The sequence below is a fragment of the Aedes aegypti genome, chromosome 1 (assembly GCF_002204515.2).
Source record: "Aedes aegypti strain LVP_AGWG chromosome 1, AaegL5.0 Primary Assembly, whole genome shotgun sequence".
NCBI classification, from domain to species: domain Eukaryota; kingdom Metazoa; phylum Arthropoda; class Insecta; order Diptera; family Culicidae; genus Aedes; species Aedes aegypti.
In genome coordinates this window covers 237,443,190-237,466,746 of record NC_035107.1, presented here as the reverse complement: position 1 = coordinate 237,466,746, position 23,557 = coordinate 237,443,190, and the positions used below count along the sequence as shown (strand labels likewise).

Here is a 23,557-nt window from a genome sequence, read left to right as displayed (position 1 = left end):
TATATAAACTGACAGATCATATATCAATGCAGACTAGCAAGAAATGGAATCGCAATAACTTTGCAAAATTTGCCACCCGACCCGAGGTTGGTATCTTCGGGCGGTGGGCTTCAAAGAACAACAAAGCGTATGTACTGTATAGCAAACTTCCTTTCGTATTGGCAAATAATCACACCTCATTCATGAAGCGATCTGTAGTGTAGTGGTATGGTACCAGGTTAGGAATCCAAAGGTCCGGTGATCGAGTCTCGATGGAAACTTTTTTTTTTTTTATTGGAATTTTGTGGCATCGTATTGCTGACCATGAAAAGTCTGAAAAAGTCGTGGGAAGTGCGTATATGGCCTCCACTTTGGTGTGTATATAGCGTTTTCATGCATTTTATACGAGTGATTTAATTCATATAGAATGATGTATAGCAAAAAATATACCAACCAAAATGTTGACTGGGTACAGTCATCGGAGGAAGGGAAGGAATGTTAGTGTGATATCCATTGTTCCTAAAGACCGAGTATACCTCTGCATATTTTTTTTTTTCTATCTTTATTAACGAGATTTTTAGCCCTGGGCTAGTTCATCTCGGGACCAACGGCTTTACTTCCCTTCCGAAGGAAGTCGTCACTCTGCATATTCATGGTTGTCACAGGAAGGAGTTTTTGTTAGTGGGAAGCATGAAACGAGCTCACCAATTCATAATCCATCGTTTACAGGGCCATTTCGCCACCAACACGCCTGGTTTGAGGTATTTCCCACCCTTGAACCACTATGGGACCGTCCAACCGATACATTTTATCTTGTTCGCGAGCAAACGCAGCAGTGCCAGTTGGGTAGCCACTAGGACTATTTGCGGAGTGGCATGGCAAGTGCAGGCCGCTAATGCGAATCAATCAACCGTGTGGTATTTGCGTTTGTATGCTCGGCCGGCTGCAGCAGCTCCCATCTGAGCGTCAGATCATCCATCCGAGTCGAACCCGGTCGAACCATCAGCTCAAGTTATTTACACTTTTGCACTAATCAATTAGCAGCACTACAGCAACTTTGGCAGCGGGAACACAAGGCTGGTGAGTGGTGACAACATGCTTGCTGGTTTCGACCCACCCATTGCGGATCAGTGGTAATTAATCTTCTTCGAAAATTGTGTGCATGGGCAACCGGGCCCAGCATAGACGGGCCAAAGCCGATCAATCCTGGTACACGGTGGGTGTGAAATCGTTAATATTGAAAAAAGGACCATATATTCTGCACTTATCATTCGGAAGATATGGTTTCCTGTTCTGGATTTGACAATGTTTCATTGAGAGAAATTGAAGTTATAAACATTTGAAGATTTGAGTCTTTTTCAAAGATTTTTGCATATTTGAAAAAATGTAGTATGCTGCATCATTTGCAATTCCAAGACTAATCATCAGTTTCACATTCGATATTCACCAACCAAGTTCACCAGATTGTATGGCAATTTATTTGCTCAAATTGCCGCAGAATTCAAGCTTCATGTGTTTAACAAGACTTATCAACAAAGTGCGTAATACTTTCGACACTCAAAAGTTATTTTTTGATGGTTTAGAAAAGTATTGTACTCTACCATATAAGAGAAACGAAGAATTTTGTATAGAGACGGCAGCATGTTAAAAAATCAAATAAATTTAAAATAAATCGTCCAATTTCAACTAAATTATGGACATGAGAAATCCTAGTTGCTTGGAGAATTAAATCACAAAAAAGTTTGATAAATCATATTCTAAATTTTATGTAAACATCAATGAAACCCCTGTTTTATACAACTTTGGCGACTTGTAGTAAAAAATTGCGACGTATTGAAATATTTCTGAGAATGGCATCAGATTCAGCAACCCTAAATCTACAAGAGACAAATAGTTGAATCCTTGAGACATGCAAAAATGTAATTTTTGTTACGCTGTATCATAGCAAACTGTCGTAGCATAAAAACTAGAGACAAAAACGGTTTCGGACACACCGTGGGGCTGCTCTCGTTGATTAATTGGATTGTGCGACCCCGGCTTCTGGTGAACCAATCATTTTTCGTGATAATCCATATACTAATTTTCCGAGAGCTCACAAGTGGCCATGCGTGTACAACAAACGTATGCTCCGGCATAATCGTCACCGGGTGTTGCATATTTCATCAGCTCCATCGGTTTGGGGGAGTCCTGTCAATTATACATCGGATTACGAAGGAGGGTCGGGGGTTGATGTTGTTAGGCGAGATGTTTCATTAAGTTGCTGGGGTGATAGTTTGTATTCGTTCAGGATTCAGCTGAATGTTGGTTACTAATGATGGTTTTAACGCGTATGTCTGTTTGGAAATGGATATTTATTCAATGAAATAGGTGTGCATGACATTGATGTTGAGGTAATATCCGATAATGTTGGGTGACATGAATCACAATAGTGAAATATGCCAGGTTTATTTTCGATACTGTTCGTTTGAAATATGATTGCTATTGTCCTTTTTCTATCAATCCAATCAATTCATGAATAATTTCATCATATTGACATAAATGTTTTGATTACATCTATTTTTGAACTTCAGATAGTTCAAAAATTGGTTACAGACAATGTTTTTGTTTATTTATTAATAAGAATCATTTTAAACAATACATTAATTTCTTATATCTATGTTTTCTGTGTTGAAATCTACTATCCTCCTAATTTGGTAAAACTAAATCAAACTTTTATTAACATTTTGTTAATAACATATTATATTTAATTTGCCGTAGCAGTTCAGAAATTTTACAGGTGGGTTGATTTCACCTGCTGATGAGAAAAATAATGCTTTCATTTATCTTAACCTGACTTAACCTAGACATATAACGCATTTATCGTGGCAATAGAAGATTGCAACAATGTTTGTCTAAAATTATTAAAAAATTTATTCGACATTTGTCCCTATTTGAAGCATAGGAAATTGGAAATTATATGTAACTCATTAGTTCTATACCAGGGAGGGAGCTTCAGAATCATTTTCAAAATTATAATTTGAATCATCTGCAGAGCTTTTTTCCTGGTATTACAACAGCTAGTCGATATTGGTACAGCTTAAACACAACATGGCTGGCCTGAAAATTTGTTTAAGGTGAAACATCTCGAAATCAAAAGATGGCCGGCACATTGGCCGACTTCTCCCCCTACTCACATTTTCAAAGGCACAAAACTGGAGAAATAGTTGGCAAACGTTCCTGATCTTCTTATTTTAAGCTTTCTGCTAGTGCACAAAGCCAAAATAAAAAGTGCACTGTTGTGGGATGGTTTCGTTGCGAGATTGGTGCCTTTGAAGTTTTAGTGCCATATTAAAAGTTGATTCCTTAAGGCCCAAGTAAAAATGGAGCAAATGTCAAAACTGAAAAAGCAGTTTTCTCCTTCTTAACCAAGAAATCGTAGAAAATAAAAACACACAGCTGTTATATTTGGCAAATAAAAGGGCTGTGTGTTTTTATTTTCTTTGATTTGTCGATATCAAAAGAGAAAACTGCTTTTTCAGTTTTGACATTTGCTCCATTTTTACTTGCACCTTAAAGATCAAAAGCTTGTTCTTAGGACACATTTTAGATTTTCTGAATGCCCTGGGTACATCGATCTAATTCTGAAATCGTCTCCAATGTTCTTGAAATGTTGCTCTAGAATTCCAATGCTCCCCTGATGATTTCCACATCACATCCAACTGCCAATCCACTTAGCGATCAGCAATTGATCTTCTGACGTCATTGGCGGCCATTGGCGGCATACCGCACAAAGTCTCGCTGTGTTGTTGTTTGTCCTACGACCATCAAATGCAGAAGATGTCAACGCGACGTGTCTCCCTTATACCGCAACGCCGCCATCCGTGGTCAGTGCCGGCGGCCAGACCACAATCCATCTGTTAAACTGTCTTGTACCGCGCCGCCCGCCCTAGCAACCGACCACGTTCACACTCCGATGTGGCCGACATCGACCGCCGCCATCAGGTGTGGGGTGCAGATGTCCAACCGATACGACTGGCCTGTGGCGGCAAACCGTCCGACCGACCGAACAACCGCGAAGGGAATCAACAAATTTTCGATTTGGCATCGGCCCAAAGACGCCGCTAGCTGCACCCCGAACGTGCGCGCTACCGGTGATGAGACCCGGCACGTTTGGCACAATGTTTTAAATCAACACTCTCACGATCTAAATAAAATAGCTATTTAAATAATTGTTTTTAGATATTTGGTGTCTACGATGAAGTTTCTTGATATAAAATGGCGCATCTTTAGTCATTTTGGTATTATGGTGTTGATCAATCTATTTGAAATTAGAGACTTTGAGTATTTGGCAAAGTTTTAGAGCAGACCTGCCCAACCTTTTTGAACCGTGGGTCAAGATACCGAGGCAAATTTTTAATGAAAATCATACGAAAGGCCTACCCGGAAAGATTTCTCTCCGGGATTCTGTTATTATCTTAGGATTCTGTAAGAATTGTGCTCACGACTACGTTAGAATCCAGTTCTGGATTCATTTAAAAATCATTACTCGGAATCATGTGCAAGGTTTTATGAAACAAAACTACCAAGAATGTTTTTATGAAAACGCATAGCGGTCATTTGAAATCTTTATAGGGTTATTTGGCAATCATATCCCGGGCTTTGTGATAGTCTGGCGTAAGATTTTTGAGAGCATGAATTGTTTCTAGGATTCCGGCAGAATTTCGGTCAAGATTAATTTTCAAAGCCTGTTCTAAGGTCTGAAGAATTCAAGGTTCAACAAAAATCCTGCCCAAAATTCTGCCGTTACTGACTCAATGCGAGATTTATGTCGTGGATGCGGCAGTATTCTAGGCTGAGATCATCGTTTGTTTTTTCGAGAATGCTTCCCAAGTTTTCGTTAAAATCATGACCAATTGTATTTAGAGTATAAAGGATTTTCATACCCTGATATCGAATACTTTCTCAGGAGGCTCAAACATGATGATCCAGATAAAGAAGAAGCGAAGCAACATTTCAATGCAATTAAACATGAAGAAAGAAAGTTGATCTAAGAAGCAAAAAAGAAGTCGTGGTCTAGTTTTCGAGAAATTTTCACAGAGAAATCCAGCACCTCACAATTGTGGCAAAGTTTCAACAAGTTATCCGGGAAACGACGAAGTAGAGTCCCAGGTCTCACTATTGATGGAGAATACAACAACGATCCAAAGACGCCGTTGTAGCGGATTACTTGGCGACTTTGCAGGCACTTGTTCTACGGAAGCATACCCAGAAGATTTTCTTTAAAAAAGCAAGCACGAGAAGAAGCCTACCTTTCATTTTTGTCGGATGGACCCCCGATAGATTAGAAATTTTCTGATCACGAATTGTTGCAAACTTTAGAAAGCGCGAATGGAACATCAGTTGAAGCCGATAATATTGGGAATCTAATGATAAAACATCTCTCATTTTATAGAAAAATGGTTCTACTAAAGCCCTTTAATCGTATTTGGGAAAGTGGGAATATTCCTTCTGTTTGGGAAGCGACTATCATAATTCAGATTTCAAAATCTAGCGAAAACACTTGTTAATCCAATAGCTTCCGACCAATATCTCTAATTAGTTGCGTTGCTAAAACAATTGATAGAATGCACACTGGGCCAGGAGCAGAATTTAGCCAGACAAAACTTCTAGCGCTTTAGGAGTGCATTTTTTCGGGCTGGTGTCAAAGGAGACTTATCTTGAATTTGTTTGTTCTTCAATTTGATGACAAAAGTTAGTTGGAAATTTTGCCGCATAGGGGGCGCTGCGACGCAAACCTTTTTGTTTTGCGTCCTAGAGCTTTCGCATATTCGGCAATGTTTTAGAACGTGTAAAAATACGACAAGTTTTTGAAGACAGCAAAATTCTAGGACTTCAAATAACAAAGTTATGGTAAAATATGTGTAAATCACTTAAATTTTACGTTTTTTCTACTTTGTACTTCAAAATCGTAAAATGGTTCATTTTAAAACCATGCATCGCTTAATTTCGATAACATGCATGCACAGTATGAAAAAAAATCTTATTTTTATATAAATATTTGAATTTTTGAACAAATTATAGTAAAAATATCATAATTTTTAACATAACTTTACTCAAAAAGTTGCAAGTTTATGCAAAACTTATTAATGTTCCCAAATACGCTATATTTCATCTACCAAATGCCAAAGTTTGCCAGATGTATATTTTGATATATTTGAGATATTTAAATTCAAAATAACCATCTCTTCATATAAATATAATGCACTTATTTAAATAATAATACTACAAAATTTTTGACACATTGCGTCAGTTAAGATTTGTTAGCTTTTGCTTCTGCAAACCTTGAGCGTCTGTACTCCATGTTAGGAGCGGCTCACAACAGCGTCTGTTCCCCATGTCAGGGGCGGCTGATCATCGTCCGAGTGCCAGAGAAGGACTCTAAGCTAAACTGTGCACTATGGTCCTCCGAACATTTAGGGGGAATGGTCCTCCGGAAATCTAGGGGGTTGGTGTCAGACCCTGCAAGCCAGCCGTAAAAAAATCAAGCAACGAATAATCAACGAGAGAATACGAACCGGGACAATCGGCGAAGATCACAGCGACGTAAAGGGACTAGCGATTGGAAGCTCTGTACGTGGAACTGTAAATCTCTCAACTTCATCGGGAGCACACGCATACTCGCTGACGTGCTGAAGGACCGTGGATTCGGCATCGTAGCGTTGCAGGAAGTGTGTTGGAAGGGATCAATGGTGCGAACGTTTAGAGGTAACCATACCATCTACCAGAGCGGCGGCAATACACATGAGCTGGGAACAGCTTTTATAGTGATGGGTGATATGCAGAGGCGCGTGATCGGGTGGTGGCCGATCAATGAGAGAATGTGCAAGTTGAGGATCAAAGGCCGTTTCTTCAACTTCAGCATAATAAACGTGCACAGCCCTCACTCTGGAAGCACTGATGATGATAAAGACGCTTTTTACGCGCAGCTCGAACGCGAGTACGACAGCTGCCCAAGCCACGACGTCAAAATCATCATAGGAGATCTAAACGCTCAGGTTGGCCAGGAGGAGGAATTCAGACCGACGATTGGAAAGTTCAGCGCCCACCGGCTGACGAACGAAAACGGCCTACGACTAATTGATTTTGCCGCCTCCAAAAATATGGCCATTCGTAGCACCTACTTCCAGCACAGCCTTCCGTACCGATACACCTGGAGATCACCACAGCAGACATAATCACAAACTGACCACGTTCTGATTGATGGTCGGCACTTCTCCGACATTATCGACGTCAGGACCTATCGTGGCGCTAACATCCACTCCGACCACTATCTGGTGATGGTCAAACTGCTCCCAAAACTCTCCGTCGTTAACAACGTACGGTACCGACGGCCGCCCCGGTATAACCTAGAGCGGCTCAAGCAACCGGATGTCGCAGCGGCATACACGCAGCAACTCGATGCTGCATTACCGGAAGAGGGTGAGCTGGACGAAGCCCCTCTTGAGGACTGCTGGAGAACAGTAAAAGCAGCCATCAACGATGCAGCTGAGAGCAACGTCGGGTACGTGGGACGGAGTCGACGGAACGATTGGTTCGACGAGGAGTGTTAGGAGGTTTTGAAGGAGAAGAATGCAGCGCGGGCGGTCATGCTGCAGCAAGGGACCCGGCAGAACGTGGAACGCTATAAACGGAAACGGCAACAGCAGACCCGCCTCTTTCGGGAGAAAAAACGCCGCCTGGAGGAGATGGAGTGCGAGGAGATGGAACAGCTGTGCCGGTCTCATGAAACGCGTAAGGGTTATCAGAAGCTCAACGCATCCCGTAACGGCTTCGTGCCGCGAGCCGTGATGTGCAGGGATAAGGATGGGAGCATTCTGACGGACGAGCGTGAGGTGATCGAAAGGTGGAAGCAGCACTTCGACGAGCACCTGAATGGTGGTGAGAGCACAGGCAATGAAGAACGGGACAACGGAGGAAATGCCTTCGTCAGTACTGCGGAAGATGGAAACCAACCAGCCCCCAATTTGAGCGAGGTTAAGGATGCCATTCACCAGCTCAAGAACAATAAAGCTGCTGGTAAGGACGGTATCGGAGCTGAACTCATAAAGATGGGTCCGGAGAGGCTGGCCATTTGTCTGCACCGGCTGATAGGCACAATCTGGGAAACAGAACAGCTACCGGAGGAGTGGAAGGAAGGGGTAATCTGCCCCATATACAAGAAAGGCGACAAGTTAGATTGCGAGAACTTTCGAGCGATCACCATTCTAAATGCGGCCTACAAAGTATTATCCCAGATCATCTTCCGTCGTTTTTCACCCGTAGTAAACGAGTTTGTGGGAAGTTATTAAGCCGGCTTCGTTGACGGCCTATCGACAACGGACCAGATCTTTACTGTACGGCAAATCCTCCAAAAATTTCGTGAATACCAGGTCCCAACGCATCACCTTTTCATCGATTTCAAGGCGGCATACGACAGTATCGACCGCGTAGAGCTATGGAAAATCATGGACGAGCACAGCTTTCCCGGGAAGCTCACGAGACTGATAAGAGCGACGATGGAAGGTGTGCAAAATTATGTGAAGGTTTCAGGCGAACACTCCAGTTCGTTTGGATCCCACCGGGGACTACGACAAGGTGATGGACTTTCGTGCCTGTTGTTCAATATTGCGCTAGAAGGTGTTATGCGGAGAGCCGGGCTTAACAGCCGGGGTACGATTTTTACTAGATCCAGTCAATTTGTTTGCTTCACGGATGATATGGACATCGTCGGCCGAACATTTGAAAAGGTGGCAGACCTGTACACCCGCCTGAAACGCGAGGCAGCAAAAGTTGGACTGGTGGTGAATGCGGCCAAGACAAAGTACATGCTAGCTGGTGGGGCCGAGCGCGACAGGGCTCGCCTAGGTAGCAGTGTTACGATAGACGGGGATACGTTCGAGGTGGTCGACGAGTTCGTCTACCTTGGATCCTTGCTGACGGCTGACAACAACGTTAGCCGTGAAATACGGAGGCGCATCATCAGTGGAAGTCGGGCCTACTGTGGCCTCCAGAAGAAGCTGCGGTCAAAAAAGATTCACGCCCGCACCAAATGTACCATGTACAAAACGCTCATAAGGCCGGTAGTCCTCTACGGGCATGAAACGTGGACGATGCTCGAGGAGGACCTGCAAGCACTTGGAGTCTTCGAACGTCGGGTGCTTAGGACGATCTTCGGCGGTGTGCAGGAGAACGGTGTGTGGCGGCGAAGGATGAACCACGAGCTCGCCCAACTCTACGGCGAACCCAGTATCCAAAAGGTGGCCAAAGCTGGAAGGATACGATGGGCAGGGCATGTTGTAAGAATGCCGGACAGCAACCCTGCAAAGATGGTATTCGCTTCGGTTCCGGTTGGAACAAGAAGGCGTGGAGCTCAGCGAGCTAGGTGGGCGGATCAAGTGCGTATCGATTTGGCGAGCGTGGGGCAGAACCGAGGATGGTGAGTTGCGGCTACGAACCAAGTATTGTGGCGTGAAATTGTTGGTTCAGTGTTATCTGTGTAGATGTTAACTAAATAAATGAATAAATGAAAATTTATAATTTGAAGTCCTAGCACATTGATGTCTTCGACAACTTGTCGTATTTTTACACGTTCTAAAACATTGCCAAAGACGCGAAAGCTCTAGGACACAAAACAAAAAAAATTGAGTCGCAGCGCCACCTATGCGGCGAAATTTCCTACTAACTTTTATCATCAAATTGAAGAACAAACAAATTCAAGATAAGTCTCCTTTGACACCAATCCGAAAAAATGCACTTTTGAAGCGCTAGAGGTTTTGTCTGGATAAATTCTGCTTCTGGCCCAGTGTGCAATGGTTGTCTAAACTAACATTCCTTCCCTTCCCCGCTGACCGCATTGGGCGTGGCCGGCGCCGTATCGATTTGTGCACATTGAGAATGGTTAGCTCTTTTAAAGCCTCATTCTTCAAATCTCCGTGCAACTTAGATTATACTGGTCAATCACGGAGTGCAACTACGAAGTGGTTATCCATAGTCATGCTCGCAACAGATTTTGTTTAAATCGTGTTGTAGTTTCTTCCACCTACTCAGATTGTTTTTAGCAAAACTGAACCAAAATTTGTTATTTGTAACGAATTTTGAAATAATTCTGACACAATTTTGTTGCAATCCAAATGGCCTCATTGTTTCAAAATTTAAAAAAAAATAGATTATTTATCTCGGTTTACGTGTTTGCTGGGCAGTGAGTAGAGATCAACCGTGTCCAGTTCGCGTTGTGCGAGTACGTAAAGATATTCGTGTTCAGTCGATGATGGATTACCAACTGGTGAGGTCGTTCCATGCTCATGATAACAGATTTATATCGTAACAACGTTAGGTTTTTGTAATTTTCAAACATATTATAGATGGTTCGTTACTTAAAGTGTCAAGAAACCCTTAGTCCTGTTTTATATAATTTTAACGTACATATATCTTTTTTCTTTAATAATTACTAAAAGTAACCTTCGAAAAGTTCGACATTATGAATGTCGACGTATTTCTTAATCTTCTTAAAATATCATTTCACCGCGAGACGAAAATGCAAAACTAGTTTCAGATAAGAGTCGTATTTTCTCTCCTTATCCACGGATCGCATCACGAACCAAAGGTGATTCCCAGATCTTTTTCATCCCTCAGTATTAAATACCCTTCCTGTGATGATTATTGAGATGCAGAGGTATTCTCGGCGGTTACTAGAAGCAAATCTTAATTGACTACAAGGACTTGGCCGGCGTCGCTAATAGTAAGAGTTCTGCTAAAATGTACACTTCGAGAATAAGCGGAAATTTTCATCCCTTATTCATTTGGATCAAAATGCAATACATGTACAGTCAGTCTATGCTATGCTATGCCGTGCTACTTTTAACGTTCAACGCTCCGTCATCGTAATCATCGTCATCATCGAAACTTCAAAAGCAGTTTTTCTGTTCAAAACTAAAAATCATTCCATGGAAATGTGTTCACTTTATTTCGGTTGGAAAATAGAATACAGTAAACACATTTTTCTGTAATTTTTCTTAATTTTGAACGAAAAAACTGCTTTTGAAAATTTTGAAATCAATGACGGATCCTGCCCCCTTAAGTGGATTGATCATCAAGCTCATCATATCGAATGAGCGCTTCTTTATACAAAAAAAAAAAACGCTTCGAAAACGCCAGATATCCAAATTCAGTACTTTTGAAGTTATTCTATTTTGATTGTGAAATCAACGACCCAAAACACTGTGTCTCGTAGGGCTGATGAATATGCGAGCAATATTTATCATTATGCGGAAAAAAGGTCAGCTGGGTTGTGATAGGCGGAAGGAAAGCGGCGGGATGCAATCCCAAGCGGCTGCAATTTACCATTGTGTGACGTCAATGAATGTGAGATCTCCGTCCTGAGACGGAATTCTAGTGTTGGGTGCTATTTTTGCGAATTATTGTGGCGCTGGTGGCAATTTACCTTCGAATAGATGATGGCGACGTCTAAGCTGCTGCTGCTGGCCACGTTCAAGTGTTCTGAAAATAGAGAACGGGAGATAAAACGGAAAGGTTGCGTTAGTTTTCCGAGACTTGCGATGGCAATGTGGGACTATTTCTTTAACGGTTTTCTAATGGAAATGGGAGTGCTGTTAATTTGAATTAATTTTGTCAGGCTGAGCACTCTAGGCTAGGATTTTCTCGGCTGTAAAGTACACTGCCGTGCAAAAGTTTGAGGTCATCGTGAAAAATGAACGACATTTTTGTCATTTTTCACGGTTTCAAATAATAAACAAGTAAACAAAATTAAAAAAATGTTTTCTTGTTTACTTGTTAGATTACTTCATTGCCTTTCTGATGAAACATAAAGAATTTCAATTAGACGTTTAATTCCAGAGATATAGACAACAATTTTGTATGTTATTTTTTGGGGTGAACCCAACTTTTGCACGAGAGTGTATCTCCTAAATGAAAATTTACGTTTATGTCTGGCGATGGTTTGGTGGGACACAGGGTGCGAATGGGGCTTTGGGGGAGTGAGGAGTGGCGGACATTCCGAGATAATCAAGTCACAAGGACAATTCTGAAAGAAACTAGAGCTAGAGATTGTATTGAGTCAAGACGACAGCGAGGAGATAATTATTCTTGGGAGGTTTTTCTTTATTTCGCCTGGATTTGAAATGGTAGTATCCATCTCCCTGGATCTAGGTGCTTGAACGGGTTTATTGTCTGAAAACTGAGGGACGAGAGCGAACGGAAGAGTGATGCCACAGTTGGAAGTTTCATTAAAATTGTGTTCTAAGAAGTGACAATTACAATGGTGAAGTACGGAGGATATCATTATAGCTGGCTGCCTTTGAATTGCTTCGTGGTCTGGGAATTATAGCATCTGTCGTAGGCAGATGGATTAAGAATCAGGAAGGCTTGGAATGGATATAATCATTATTCAGTCGAGAGAAAACACATTCAGAGGAAAAAACTTCCATTATGCCATTATGCCAAATGTCCTTATGAGAAATGTCTCACCCCGGTCCAGCATCGATGGTGTGTATCCGGTTTTATGTCAAAGCAACAATTGAACATGACGTATATTATAGTATATATACTTGGCATTGAAAGTCCCAATCAAATAAATGCCAACATACCATATTTAAACTTTACTAGACACAGGCAGCAAAACTTCATTCTCCGGTGACGGCACTCATGACGTAAGTTGTGGTTGTTCTGTCCGTAAACCGAAACAACTAAGTATTTCTCCTGCGGTTGGAGACGGAAAACTTCAGCCCAGTTCCTGCTAATCCGCCCATCGTTTCAGAAGAACAAAACTTTACGGTACTGCCTTGAACAACCCGTCGAAGGTATATGGCTATAAACATGCACACCGAAAGTCACAGACACTGGCACGGAGGCAGACTCTCCAGCAGATTGCATGCCTTAGCAATAAGTTTTCTAAACTTTTGACGATGTTATTTTCTCGAGCATTTATTATTCCACCGATGCACTGGAAGAAAAAAGTACTCCGTTTCGAAAAGATGTTAATGCTTACTTAGTTTTTTCTCTGATACACTTACATTCATATTCCATCAGTAATGAAGGCGAATTAAAATTATTCTGATTGAAATCCACATAATAAATTTTCAAATGACCCATTTGGAATGCGGTGCTGTTATCTTCCAGTGTAGCTTGCTGGAATGTACGTGCAAGTCCAGTTGTTGTCATCGACATCTTCATCATTACGTCGTAATGTTGTAAAGGACGTTGTGACGACGGCGTGTCGTACAGAACAGAAGGAATATGTAATGAAGATACGAAGCTATGTACGTGTGACCATTGGCGAAGTCAGGTTTTCCATAAGGGGAGTGAAGAACGACTTCAAACTGATTCCCAGGCATTATTCCTGATAATTGTTCTGGGATTTTAGCAAGAATTATCTACTGTATTCTACCAATAAATCCTCATTGAAAATTTTTCATGAGGAATTTCTTTGAATTATAATTGAATAATCTTATTGAAATGCATCCAAGAATAATTATAAAACAAGAATTATTAAATCTCTTAGAACACCAATTAGGATTGTTTAAGCGTTTTCTCGTTAGCTTCTTGATTTTTTTTTCCAGAACAAACACCAGGAGTTACATGAAAAATTCAACCCTCGCGTTGAGATCACCATAATTCCATTAGTAATTTATCCTACAATTTTCTAATTAATAGTTTTGGAAACTCTTTTGAAATATATGAACAGCGGGTTACTTTTTGCCAGAAAGTCCCCAAAAAATTCTAACCAAGTTTATATATTGATCTTTTCCAAAGATTTGTCCTGGAAGTCTTTTTAGACTTGCAACTTTCCCTCAAAGTTCTTTAAAGCATTTCTACAGAAATTCCCTAACAGGTCGCTGAAGATTTTTCAATGATATTTTTGTCATAGAATTAAATCCGCAATTTTATCAGGGCCCAATAAACATAAAAAAATTCAATCAGAGAAAATTTTGGTATTTAAAACTGAAATCGATATGCATTGAAAAGTACAGTGTCGTTTCAGTTTTATCGCTTCCTGTTTCGTGCCAAGAAGTACCTTGAGGTCTATTAATCCTCTAATACCCAATCCCGCCTTTAGACTGGGTACCTTTTAGAATTTTGTGTATTTATTCTTAGCTTGGAAATCAAAATGATTTTATTTTTGGCCTAAACCTTGGGCCATAACACATATATTCAGAAAGTTTTAAACGACATTCGAATCATTTTTGTGTTTAAAAAAACGCTTGGAAAATTGTGTTTTTAATAACCAACAAATGCCTGGGTCTAATTGAAGGTTTTGTACAAAAAATTGTAAATTTTGTATTTTTCTACAATCAACCTATCACACAAAAAGAGCCTGGTGGAATTAAAATAATTTCACATCGACTTTTTCATAAGTAACACGGAAAATAAAATATGTTCCAGAAAAATATAAACAAAATATATTTCCAATAGTTCTGCAAAAACCTCAATTCACAATTAATTCCCTCAAATGTGTGCGTACGTTTACAGCACAGCTAACGTCGATTTTCAGGTGGCTCGTGTTATCCCGCAAAAAATAAAAATGCCGATTAGTATGATTGTTTTTGCAAATTGATATGTTACTTAAGAAAAATGAAAATGGATGGCTGTTTTTACTATTTGATGGAAAACATGTTTGTCTTTCTGATCATGATTTAAAAAGAGTTTATAATAAAGTATTTCGCACCTAAAATCGTTTCCTTCATTAGCTGGCGCGATATGCCCTCAATCATCCTGCATCTGAGAAATTTCCATCCACCATACCATTTGAGTTTTCTATATCGTTTCCTGTGTGGCTATTCAGACTCTTATAAAATAAACTCGCTCTGAGGTTAGGTTACTTGTCGGGAAAACAAAGACCGACAGACGGTCCTCTTCGGAGGTGGTGCTTAAGCCATCTGTTTTTTCAGCCTGGTAACGGAACAGGCGACGCAAAATCTTTTGTCTCATTTTGCTTGCTACAATATAAAAGCATTCCATTTGGAAGGTGTAGGAAAGTTCCAGATAACAGATTTTGAAGAAAAATTAGCGTGATAAAACCGAGACGGCGAATGTCAGACAATAATATCAGACAATCATTTAAGCGAAGTATACACTTCAACAGATAAGTAATCGTCTATCTCGATGCGTGGGAAATTTCTTGCAAGAAATGCTCAAGAAATGCATTTTTCTTTGATCGCAGTACGCAGTTGAAGTGAAATGTCAATTCAAATGAAGCTCACTTTAGATAATTTCTTGACCATTAGCTTTAGAATCAAAAAAATATATTTGAAGTAGCCAATGACATGAATCAAGTTCATTAAAAGTTCATGTTGGCATAGCAGAGCATAGCATACACTGACAGTACATGGCAATGGTTGCTACTTCGTGATTGCTCGGAACAGATAAGAATTGCACTTTTATCCAAATAAATAATTAACGGATAATTCTCGGAGCGCACATCTTAGCAGATCTCATATTATTGATCAATAACGGTGCCGGCAAAGTCCTTACAGTTAGTTGGGATGGGAAAGGAATGATTGTTGCTTCTAGGGACCGAGAATACATCTGCGTTTACACGATTATCACGGGAAAGGTATTAATTAGTGAGGAAGGAAAAAGATCTGGAAGTCACCTTTGGTCGGTGATACGATGGATAAGGACGAAAATTACATCTCTCACTTAAAACTAATCGACATTCATTATATCGAACGATATAAAGGTTTTTGAGTGATGACGAAAAAGCAAGATATGTGTTTATTGAAATTGTATAACACAAGAACAAGGGGCCCAGATAGCCGTAGCGGTAAACGCGCAGCTATTCAGCAAGACCAAGCTGAGGGTCGTGGGTTCGAATCCCACCGGTCGAGGATCTTTTCGGGTTGGAAATTTTCTCGACTTCCCAGGGCATAGAGTATCTTCGTACCTGCCACACGATATACGCATGCAAAAATGGTCATTGGCACAGTAAGCTCTCAGTTAATAACTGTGGAAGTGCTCATAAGAACACTAAGCTGAGAAGCAGGCTCTGTCCCAGTGGGGACGTAATGCCAGAAAGGAAGGAGGAAGGAACACAAGAACAAGGGTTTGTGCCGACACCTCTAGTGACAAACCATCCAAAGTTTTTCTTTAAAATTATATAACGCTACCACGATGAAAATGTGTTAACATAAGCATGAAATGAGCTCATCTGTTGATAATCTATGCTTGACCTAGGAGAACCAGACACGATTGATATTAATTCCGGGCTTGAGAGTGTCCCTAATACTCGAACTATGCACATCACTCGCAACAACGTCGCTTTGATCATTCTGTCTGTTCCACTTAGTATTTGGGTGCTACCTTTTAAATACTGTGGTGCTTCTAATTGGCATAGCGAGAAACTTATTACAGCCTTTGGATCAGGAATAACAGTGGTAAAAATTTCTTGAAGATTGATACATATTTGCAAAAGTTATCAAAGTTGATCGAGAAAGTCATGACGGAATTGTGCACAATAACGTTGAATATCTGACACAGTCAGAAGGTTGGTCATAAGATAAATTCCGAATCAATAATTTTACCATGCAGGAGGATGTACAGTGTAAGTTTAAATAAGTTTTTGAAGATAAATTCGCACGGTGCTCTCCTGACCGTTATTATCAGAAAAAAATCTCCATCAAATCTATGCTCACCAATCGTTTTCTATAGCTATGCTGGATGTCTGGGCTATTTAAACGGGGTTTAATTGGCCGTGATTATCAGAAGAAATATATCATCAATATTTTATTCAAAGTTTGCTTATTTGGTTATTTGTAGCTTATGAGTGGAGTTTTGAATGAGAAGATTGATGAAATTTTGAGTTACGCCCTTTTGGAGGTGTAACGATATAAAAACACTAATTTTAAATGGATTAATTATGCATTCCAAAACAGTTAACCATGTTCAAATGTTTTCAATGCAATATTGCACTTACATACTGCAAAAGACTTTCACAATTACCTGATTTTCTATAGGCTCAAGCGCTATAAGGCATTACGGAGATAATTTTTTACTATTATTGTTATTATTATTCCTTATAAAATATAATTATATATAATATAACTTGCTGCCTCCTCGGATGTTCCAGTAAACTTTGTACTGCCTCAGAACTTAAACATCAATTACTGTATAGCATACATTATTGCATTTAGCTAAGGGTTTCCGTTCTTTTCGATCACACCAACACGTAAGAGCCCTGGATAAACAAAATAATGAAAGAATTGTATGAATCTCGAGCTAACTCATGAAGAGGAACCCTCAATACTTGGAATGTGCCTAAGAAGAGTAAGCAACATCCATTTTTATTTTATTTCATAATAATTGCAGAGGTCAGTTTTACATGTAATTTTTAAAGTCAATACTCACATCAAAACTGTCTTACGAAGATTCTACCCAATAACCCCAAATTTCCTTTTCCGAATGCATTGGCCTGAATTCCATCACCCTGGACGCACCATTACGCTGATTGCTATTGCCTCGAATATATAGTTACATAGAATGACATTGCCCCGTGATAATGGAATTCGAGGTCATGTCATTCTAGGAACTAGCACTCGATGTTATGGTCATCAAATTTATGGTATTAGTGGTAATGGAATTCTGGGTTAAAGGAATAGTATTAAAAAGGATTATAAAATATGGTAAATACAGAGTTGTTCATAGATAATGTGTAATTTCTAGTTTTGGTGGCCGGAAAATAGAAAATTGTTTTGTAGTCCTGTAAATTACCAGATGGCATGGTATGGTACTATAACTTGGTGTGAATCCTACACAAACTGAAGATTTCTCTGTAAACTTTCATTTTATTTGGTCACATACTTTGCCTATGAATTTAAAACTCACTAGCTGCTATTACCAGTGAAGGCAAACGAAAAAAAAACATACTTTAGGAGCTACACAAACTTTTCCAAGCTGACAAAGACGAACATTCTAAAATTAAGCTGTTTTTGTTATGAAAGTAATGAAATGTAAAATTAAGCTGTGTAGGTGCTAAAATTTTGAGTTCAATTAAACAAAAAAATATATGAATGTTCTATACTTTGCATTATTTTCTATTGATTTGTATCACTGCATTCTACGTCGTTAATTTCATTTTCTTCCATGCAATACAAACTTAACCAAGTCTATAACATAAAACTCAAGCCTGAAAGTATTCTTTGGCGTATACTTACTTTTCGATACCAACTCAACAAAATATTGTGCTAAAAAAACTAATTTTGTTACACGATGAAATCGGCTCCGTAATGCCTTATGACGCTTGAGCTTATGGAAAATCTGTTAATTGCGAAATACTTTTGTGGTTAATGTTTCATTGAAAGTTTTTGAACTGAACTGGAAACATGGACTGTTTTAGAATACATAATTAATCTATTTTAAATAAGTGTTTTTTATGGTTACACCTCCAAAAAAGCGTACACAGTATTAAAAATGCATGTAAATTTCAACTATTTCTAATGCACATGAAGGGAATGCCAAGAATAGCATAAAATTCTGCCTACGTTTAAATTTACAAGTTTTGATTTGATTGTGAATGTGAGTTTTAATCTTCGTGTAAATTTACATGACGATGTGTCATTGTGTCTGGGTTATGATGTCCGAAACGAAAAACAATCAACCAACGGGGAAAACAAAGTGGAACAGCCGATGCTTATTTGTTACGTACCTGAGGACAACCATATCATTCGTATTTTGAAATTCTTTCATAAGTAAAGCAGAAATACGTCGTGTTTAACTCATAATTTTATTCATTGAATCTTTTAATTGACCATCGATGTCTTAGGAACTAAATGTTTCCGATGCGCTATCCGGGAGGCAGATGCATAACAGCTCCATTCGCACTGAACCTATGCGTCTCCTGCGCTCCGTATATGCTCAGCTGATAAATCCACTGCCACACTCTGTTGAACTATTGAATTTTTATTTAAAACCACCAAAATACAACATAAATTTAGAAAACACTTCCAAAACTGTTTTTTTTTGTTTTCCTACACACTTTCAAACATGGCTGACAGCTGCAGCGAAGCTCACGCGCGGTGCTGATCGTCATCATATGCAAATCGTGTAAAATTATGGTAATGTTTGCTGAAATTTCAATGCACTGCATAGAAGTTTAACTAAACTCGAGCAAAATATATTAATAATGCTGTAATGCTTCTCATACAACCCGTTCCAATACTTCACTCATAAGTTACAAATAATCAAATAATATATAATATATATGAATATTGACGGTGTATTTTCTCTGATAACAACGGCCAATGAAAACCCGTTCCAATAGCTCAGATTTCCTTTGAATTTTTGGATCGATACAATCAAAAGGGCCTAACTTCAAAACGGGCCCTGGTGAGCACAGATTTGATGGAGATTTTTTTTCTGAAAATAACGGTCAGGGGAGCACCGTGAAATTCACTTATAAATTGATGATTTGGCAAGCTTCTTCTTCTTTCTGGCGTTACGTCCCCACTGGGACAGAGCCTGCTTCTCAGTTTAGTGTTCTTATGAGCACTTTCACAGTTATTAACTGAGAGCTTACTATGCCAATGACCATTTTTGCATGTGTATATCGTGTGGCAGGTACGAAGATACTCTATGCCCTGGGAAGTCGAGAAAATTTCCAACCCGAAAAGATCCTCGACCGATGGGATTCGAACCCACGACCCTCAGCTTGGTCTTGCTGAATAGCTGCGCGTTTACCACTACGGCTATCTGGGCTCCCAGATCGGCAAGTTATCTGCGACTATGTAAGAAAAACATAATTGGTTTTATCACTGGAACAAAACAATGGGCAAAGTGTCTTTAGAACAGAATTTTCCCATTCATTCAATCGAACAAAGGTCCCGTGAACAAGAATGGAAATGTGAGATCATAGCAACAACGATTAACCTTTTGTCGTTAGGATATCACAACAAACTACGTTCCACGATTAATGCATCGTTCTGCGTGTGGGCTAGCGATTAAGTGTTCGCGAGCCATAGTTTTATCATTCTGAGGATTGTTCAATTATTATCTGTTGATTTCCATTCGGATATAGTGTTTGCGATTCTAAAATCATTCGGGCATGGTTTTAACGAAAAATAATAGCGCGAATGCGCCATGATTAAAGTTGATCACTACTTGTAACAACATCCGATAAACCCTTTGTCCCACGACAAACATTGCATCGGATGCTCCTTATGTCGGTACAATGCGCGCGTGGTGATGTTTTCAAATCATGCTGCTGCAAGAGCGCTGGAGACGATTTTTTTCCATCCTTGCCCGTGAAGATCTGACCCTGCTAAGCCAGCTGCCATTACAGACGTCATAGAATGATGTGGTATAGTGCATGTAATAAGCACAATAATTACTATTTTAGTAAAATTATCAGTCCACCAAATTATCCATATATCCAAAATTTGGACAATAATGAAGCGTAAATCCAATAAAAAAAAGTTAAAATAATAGAAAAACTGAGTGATTTTGACAATGTCTTGAAAAAGTAACAGATAAGGTAGTCAATGGTACTGTGCAAGATTTTATTAGTAGACTTCTGTAAAAAGTTGAAGAACTTGACCGAAAAGCTGAAAAATATTTTTTCTTATATTTTTCCCTTGAAGTCTTGTAAAATGCTACACAATATTGCGTTAAGATATTTTGTACGTTTTTTTCCTCTTGAAGAACTCACAAGTTTTGTGTGGTCTAGTTTAAGTTATGTCAGGTTCTAATTATTTCGGTGGGATCCGGATCCATCAAGTTCATTAAAAGTTCATGTTCATGAAAAACAGGTATTACAGAAGAGTCATTGAACACATTTTTGAAAAATTTCTGGCAAGTTTGTGACAGAATACGTACATTATTATAAGACGAATTATTATACGAAAATACTCTTTGCGATGATCTCTCGATAAAATCCTGGATATATTTTTATTGAATTCTCCAAATATTCTTAACTCTTATCCCTTAATGGGTCAAGTATTTCTTAGAAGACTTCAAGATGCGATATTTGAAGAAGAAACTGTGACTTAACATGTTTCTAGAGGAATCATAGCAAGAATTCTTGGGCAATTATTAGGATATTATCAGAACAAAAACAATGATTTTCGTGAAAAATTCTCCAAAAATGTTTAGAAAAGATTCATATAAAAATTCGAATATGATTTCTAAGAGAATGACTGTCTAAATAAAGTCAAAAATAAATGTACAAAAAAATGAAGAATGTGTAGACGAATTTCTGAAGACGACGAATTATTTAACGAATATTTAAAAGATATGTTGAAATAGTCCTCATATGTATAAAAAAAAAGATTCAATACATTGGACAAACTATGGAAAGATTTTTTGTTTTTTTTGTAGTATGTTGTTCAGGATTTCCTCGATTGATTGCTTGAAGAACCTTTGAGGAACTTTGACTTTGACTTATTTTGAAAATATTCTATTTAAACAGTGGGGCTCATAAATCAGAGCGGAATTTCTAAGGATTTCTAAGGGAATTTGTAGAACAAAAACCTTAACTGGAGAAAACCTTGGAATAATAGCAGGAGAATACTGCAGGAATATCAAGAGAATTGTTTCGTGGAACTCCTAGAAGAATTTATGGAGATATATCTTGGCAAACCTTTCGAAGAATTCCTGGGTGGTTGTACAGTTAACTCATCCTAACTCAATGATCCGTATCTCGATGTCGAGTTAGAGAATCATAATAAAAGTTGGTATTCATGGTTAACTCGATGGTTCCTTGGATCGCAATTGGACTTGTTTCGTGTTCTTTAAGTAGACACCTCCGTAGCTGGATGGTCCCTTCAATATCGAGTTATGGAAAGTTGACTACATTTTGATATTACTTGTTGTTTTGCTTCCATTATGGATTGTTGATGAAACCTTTGAAAGATATCCAGTAAGATATTTGACAAATAGGGGCAAAACTACCTTTTGGGGTTTCTATGAATATTTTGGAAAAAAAAATTTGGGGTGGGTAATGTCTATTACATTACCGCGGGGTTGACGTAGAACTACGATGATTAATAATTTGATTTGTCATGTGTATGAATTTGTAAGTGTATTAGTTTTGTGTTGTTATTGATCGGATGAAGTTTTCAGAAGTTAACTCTTTTTGGACTCATTTTGGTAGTCCTGAAAAGAACCATTTGTCGTTCTGTGGTTCCGAGAATCAGTGTTCGGTGTTCCAGGAATAATGCCAGATGATTGAATTTGTTTGTTTGGTCGTTGCTTCCTTGTGTTGCTTGGTTGGGTGATCGGTTTCTGGCTCCAGCTGTAGTTCGCCAAACTCCTCCAGTAGATTAGATGTTTGATAGCTCGGGTGCTTCGATCGTGAGAATCGATAGAATCGGTCCAGTGCTTTGATCTGTAGCAGTCTCATTACATGAGCATTTAGGCTCTGTACATTGATACAATATGCAGGCTTGGCCGCTATGATCCAGTATTTCACGCAGTTCGTATCAAATCGATGATTGCCTAAGCGCTGCAGCTCATTCCTCAAGTCAACCCTCTTGGGAGAATTGCTGCCTTTGGCATAAAGGAACTTAAAAAAATTGGAAGAGTTTGTCAAAAATAGTCCTTGCAGTGAAGTAACCCGCGACAAACCAACATATACCAATTGCTGATCCTGGCTTTTGTCATAGTCGTACACGAAAGTTCCACCTTGCGACTTATGAGCAGTAAAAGCACAGGCACTAACCATCGGGAACTGAATGCGTTTGCATTTGATTATGTTTGAAAGTTTGAAAGTAACATAAAAATTCTCTATACAGGAGTGAAATTGGAATTTCAAAACCAAGAGCCTTACGTTGGCATGAAATATTTTGAACTCTTATAACTGTTTGCTGGTTTGACGAAATTCCTTGAATGGCACCTCAATTAAAAGACAAGACATCAAAGGGTCATGTCGTTTACTTACTGAATCCCACATACCTGTCCAAATAGTTTAATAACTGTTTTAAAAGAGAACGTTGATTTCAAGCAAATTTATAAATAGGGGTGCTAGAGAAAAATTGACGTCATTTGCTTTCCATTCTCCGCTAGGATCGCATCTCAGCAGGCAACAGATCGTCTTGCTCTAACCGGGCGTGCTTCTCAGGCACAGACATCGATAGCGAAGGACCTCCCCGTTTGTCTTCCTTCGCTCAAATCAAACTGTCGAGCGAGCGAGAGAAGATGCCGTCCGAAGCCAAAGTCATCACCGCTGCCTCCGCCAAGAAGAAGAAGAAGAAGAGCAGTCCACAGGAAAATTTGCGGTCGAACTGTGAACACTGTCGGGCGAGTCATTCTCGCTTTGTGCTTCACCGCTTGTTTGCGTTCACCCAGAAATCGTCATCGCCGCCGCAAATTTCATCGGCCGAGGAGCTGTTGACCCGCGCTTCAAAATTTCGACTCGTGATAAAATAATCATTGGTGGTCAAGAAGCAATCCCGTTAGGAGCAAATACCAGAAGCCCCCTGAGTTTTGCTGGTCCGAGCAGTGTTATTTATCCGTAACAACATCGAAGCTAAAAAAGCCATCGGTTCTTTTCAGGGCCATCAAATTAGAAGTTAGAGTTAAAAGAGTTAAAAGAGAAATATTTCCGACTTTATATATG

The 23,557-nt window shown here is 39.4% G+C and overlaps 1 protein-coding gene across 1 annotated transcript in view; it reads right to left on the bottom strand.

Annotated features, from left to right (window-relative positions):
• The window catches only part of LOC5564678 (alpha-mannosidase 2), a 330,366-nt gene that overhangs the window by 149,580 nt on the left and 157,229 nt on the right, over nucleotides 1-23,557 (bottom strand). The window contains exon 3 of the mRNA XM_021837318.1: nucleotides 11,438-11,493. The gene's annotated coding sequence lies outside the window, so the exon portion shown is untranslated. The remainder of the gene's footprint in view (nucleotides 1-11,437; nucleotides 11,494-23,557) is intronic.